The sequence below is a fragment of the Pongo pygmaeus genome, chromosome 19, assembly GCF_028885625.2.
Source record: "Pongo pygmaeus isolate AG05252 chromosome 19, NHGRI_mPonPyg2-v2.0_pri, whole genome shotgun sequence".
NCBI classification, from domain to species: Eukaryota; Metazoa; Chordata; class Mammalia; order Primates; family Hominidae; genus Pongo; species Pongo pygmaeus.
Window position 1 is genome coordinate 38,295,001 of NC_072392.2, and position 5,000 is coordinate 38,300,000.

The 5,000-nt window shown below is 58.0% G+C and overlaps 1 long non-coding RNA gene across 1 annotated transcript; it reads left to right on the forward strand.

Moving 5' to 3' along the window:
• The first annotated feature begins 392 nt into the window (after positions 1 to 392).
• Positions 393 to 1,695, forward strand: LOC129017483 (uncharacterized). The gene is made up of 3 exons (XR_010124554.1): positions 393 to 468; positions 798 to 894; positions 1,056 to 1,695. It is a non-coding gene; the product is annotated as an uncharacterized LOC129017483 (long non-coding RNA).
• The last annotated feature ends 3,305 nt before the right edge of the window (positions 1,696 to 5,000 follow it).

Below are 5,000 nucleotides of genomic sequence, written 5' to 3' on the forward strand. Positions count from 1 at the left end.
CGTGTATTTATTTTCTTTTCTTTTGGGGCCTGCCTGATCTTCTCACTCTGGGCTCTGGTGACCTCAGGCTCCCAAGTAGCTGGGATGGGACTACAGGGATCTCTTAAGCCCGGGAGGCGGAGGCAAACGTGGGCTGTGATCGCGCGCCTCCACTCCACCTGGGCTGGGCTGGGCTGGGCTGGAGAGAAAACGGTGGATTGTCATCTTCATTACCTTACCTTTTAGCTTTATTCGTACCCTCTTATTTGCTTCTTTATTCTCATGGGTTATTCTAGGTCATTGTCATGTTCATCGTTTGCTTGCTTGTTTCATTGGTTTCCTTCCTTCCCTGCCTTCCCGGCGGGGTCTTCCTCTGCCTCTGTCGCCCAGGATCACCCCAGCCTCAACGCTTTCGACCGAGTGGCCGTCCTGCGTCTCATCCCTCCCGTCCCCGTTTCCTGGGACTATGGGCGTGCACCACCACACCGGGTGATTTTTATGTTCTTTCTCATATCTCATGTTTTCCGTAGGTAGGTAGGCAGGTATCTGTGTATGCGTGTATGTGAGTGAGATGGGGTCCGGGGTTCTGTCGTGTGGCCCGGGCTGGTCTCGGACTCCTGTTCTCGAGCGATCCGCCTGCCTGCCTCGGCCGCCCGCGCTGCTGCTGTGACAGGCGTGAGACGCTGCACCCGGCTCATTCTATAGTTGCCTGCCTGCCTGTCAATCGTCTTCTTTTTAGTACGGGTGTGCTCTCGCTTTGTTGTCCATGCTCTGGGCACACGTGATCGCTTTTTAAACTATGATTATTATTATTGCAGGTGTCGTCTCACACGTCGAGGTGATCTCAAACGTCTACGCTCCAGCCATCCTTCCACGTCGGCCTCCCACAGTGCTGGGATGACACGCGTGGGCACGGTACGCTCTGGTCGTATTTCTCGTGGGTCGGTTCTTTCCGTTTTATGCACGCGGAATGCGAACAGATAAAATCTTGAGACGCGTCTCACCGATCTCCCCTCCCCCTCCCCCTCCCCCTCCCCCTCCCCCCTCCCCCCTCCCCCCTCCCCCTCCCCCTCCAGACGGAGTTTCACTCTTGTCGCCCAGGGTGGACTACGATGGCGTGATCTCGGCTCGCTGCGACCTCCGCCTCCCGGGTTCGAGTGATCCTCCTGCCTTGGCCTTCCCGAGGAGCTGGAATGACGGTGAAGCGCCATCGTGCCCGGCTGACTTTTATATTTTTAGTACAGATGGGGTTTCTCCGTCTTGGTCAGCCTGGTCTTGAGCTTCCGAACGTTGGACGATTTTAACTTTCTTGGTGGTTGCTTTTCTCTTTCTTTTTCTTTTCTTTTCTTTCCTTCTCCTCCCCCCACCCACTCCCCCTGTCCTCCTCGTCCTCCTCGTCCTCGTCCTCCTCCTCCTCCTCCTTTTTCATCTCTTTCAGCTGGGCTCTCCTACTTGTGTTGCTCAGTTGCTCACGCTGGTCTCCAACTCCTGCCCTTGACGCTTCTCCCGTCACACCCACCGTCTGGTTGTTGAGATGAGCACCTCTTGTAAAATGGAAAAGATGAAAAAAATAAAGACGGAGGTGAAAAGCACGGAGTGAACGTGTCTCTTGCCGTCTCCCGGGGTGTCCCTTGGACCCCGAGAGACGGAGGGAGCTTGGCTGAGTGGGTTTTCGTGGCTGAATCCTCCCGAGGGCCTCCTTCCCTCTCCCCCTTGTCCCCGCTTCTCCCCCGGCCGAGGATCCCGCCGCCACCGTGGCATTTTCCGTAGGAGAGGTGTGGGAGAGGACCGACGCGGCTTCCGGATCTAGATCCCGCCGGATCTCTCTGGCTCGGCGTCCCCCGCCGGCTACCCGCCGCCTTCCGGGGAGCTCTGAGGCGGATGCCCCCCGCCCCCGTCACGTCCCGCTACCCTCCCCCGGCTGGCCTTTGCCGGGAGACCCCGGGGGAACCGCGTGGACGCTGCTTTCCGACCCTCCGGTGAACACTTCCGCCGGATGCCCTGGGTGGGCCGGATGGGATGAGACTGGACCGCTCCGGACCGTGCTGTTCTTGGGGGTGGGTTGTCGTACAGGGTGGGCCGGCGGCCCCGGCGTTGGAAAGGGTGCGTGGGGGTGGAGCTGTCACGTGGGATGCCCTCCTTCCCCTCGGCCTGCCTTCGGCTTCCTCGGGCGTGAAGACGACTTCCCGTCACGACCTCTTTTCTCCCCTTTCTCCACCACACGGATGACATGCATGAGAGGGAGAAACAGCTCCATAGATACTGATGACCTTCATTTGTGGAATCCTCAGTCACCTACACACAGACAGGTGACTACACGGGGACCCAAATCGGACACCATTTCCGGGTCCTCATGGTGGGATTCGTCGGTCTCTCTCTCTCTCTCTCTCTCTCTCTCTCTCTCTCTGTCACACACACACACACACACACACACACACACGATTTCCGTATCTAGTTCACAAAGCACACTCACTTACCCTTTCCCCGGTACGCAGGCTGAGTGAAACCCACCCCGCCCTCCACCCGTCGGCTGACGAAACCCCTTCTCTATGATATATGAACGAGATGGTCTGGGCCGGGCACGGTAGCTCACGCCTGTCACTCCGGCACTTTGGGAGGCCGAGGCGGCTGGATCGCTTCAGGCCGGGAGTTCCAGACCGACCGCGCTGGCCGACGCGGCGAAACCCCGTCTCTCTGAAAAATAGAACGGTGAGCCGGGCCTGGTGGCCTGGGCTTGGCATCACGACTGCTCGGGAGACTGGGGCGGGCGAGTGGCTCCGACCGGGGAGGCCGAGGTTGCGATGAGCTGAGATCGTGCCACGGCGATCCGGCCTGGATGACGGAGCGAGACCCTGTCTCGATAGAATCGTAATGTTATTAGAAGGTGACTTGTGCCTGGTGATGGCCGCCTGTCGTCGCGGCTGAGAGGCTGCGATGAGGAGAAGATCGCTTGAGGCCCCGCGGCTCGAGGCTTCGGTCGCTCGGCCGTGACCCGCTGTATCCTGGGCGGTCACCGGTCGAGGACATAGGCCCCCTCCCCGTTTTCCTTTCTTTTCTTCCCTTCTCTTTTCTTCTTTCTTTCTTTCTTCTTTTTCCTTTCCTTCTTCCCCTCTGTCTTTCATGCCTTACTGCCTTCCTGCCTTTCTTCTTGCCTCCCTTACTCCCTTCCTCCCTTCCTTCTTTCCTCCCGCTTCGGCCTTCCAAAGTGCTGGGATGGCTGGCGTGAGGCACCGTGCGTGCTTGGCCTAAAGAGACACCCTTTGAAAGTGAGATACGGGGGTCGCCTTCCGGTGATCTGATGGACCGATTTAGAGACGGCATCTCACTCTGTCACCCCGGCAGTGGTGCCGTCGTAGCTCACTCACTGCAGCGTGGACGCTCCTGCACTCGAGCGATCCTTCCGCCTCAGCCTCCAGAGTACGGTACCCGGGACCACGGGCACGCGCCACTGTCCCCGGACCGTTTTCTTTTTTCCCCCACCCCAAGAGAGAGTTTCGCTCTGGTTGCCTAGACTGCGGTGCGGTGGTGCGATCTTGGCTCGCCGCAACCTCTGCCTCCCGGGTTCGAGCGAGTCTCCCGCGTCGGCCTCCCGAGTAGCTGGGATGGCGGGCGTGCGCCACCACGTCTGGCTGATGTGGTATTTTTAGTGGAGGCGGGGCTTCTCCGTGTGGCTCGGGCTGGACTCGAACTCCCGACCTCATGTGATCCGCCCTCCCCGGCCTCCTGAAGTGCTCGGATGACGGGCGTGAGGCACCGCGCCCGGCCTTCATTTTTCAATGTTTTTCTATGGACGGGGTCTCCTCGTTTTGTTGCCACCCCCCTGACCCGGCGTCTCAGAGTGCTGGCGTGATGGGCATGAGCCACTGCGCCTGGACTCCGGGGAGTGATTCACGACCACGACCGCTGGACTGATTCTTTCTTTCTTTCTTTCTTTCTTTCTTTCTTTCTTTCTTTCTTTCTTATTTATGGATGGATGAATTCTTTTAGTATTGATTTGTGTATTTCTTTTCAGACGGAGTCTCGCTCTGGGCGAGGAGAGGTGAGGCGCATCGCTTTGGAAGCCGCGGCACCGCCTTCTGAAGCCCCATTCATATGCACAGAGCCCTATTCCCTTCCTGGAGTTGGAGCTGATGCCTTCCATAGCCTTGGGCTTCTCTCCATTTAGAAGCTTTGACAGGCGCAACCCCACCCAGAGGCTGGCTGCGGCTGAGGATTCGTGGGTGTGCTGGGGCTGGAAAGTGGGTCCCCTATTTTGGATACCTCGGCCGAGACATCCCCGGGCCCCCATCGCTTGCTCACCCTTTGAGATCCCCAGCCTCCGCCACCTTGCAGGCTCACCTCTTACTTTCATTTCTGTCTTTCTTCCTTTCTTGCGTTGGAGGAGGGGGTGCGGGAATGAGGGGGTGTGGGGGGGAGGGGGTGCGGGGTGGGGACGGAGGGGAGCATCCTAAGGGTCCATTTAGTGTCATGCCTCTTTCACCACCACCACCACCGAAGATGAAAACAACCGTCGGCTAAATACCGCCTGTTCTCATCTACAACTGGGAACTCATAGATGAGAGTTCTTGCGTGGGCAGAACGAGGGGGACCGGAGACGCGGGAGCCTACTTCAGGGAGGAGGGGTGGAAGGAGAGACAGCTTCGGGAAAAAAACAAAACACGAAAACTACCGGACACGGCGCTGAGTATCCGGGTGATGAAATCATCTGCACACTGAACACTGAACCCCCCCCCACCCCGTCGCAAGTTTAAGTTTACCTATGACGTAACACTCTTGCACATGTGTCTTCGAACAAGAAATAAAAGTTAGGGGGGAGGGAGGGGAGAGGAGGAGAGGAGGAGGAGAGGAGAGAGGGGAGAGGAGAGAGGAGAGAGAGAGAGACAGAGAGAGAGAGAGAGAGAGAGACAGAGAGACAGAGAGACAGAGAGACAGAGAGAGACAGAGAGAGAGAGAGAGAGAGAGAGAGAGAGAGAGAAAGAGAGAGAGAGAGAGATAAAACGAAACACCCGAAACACTAACGT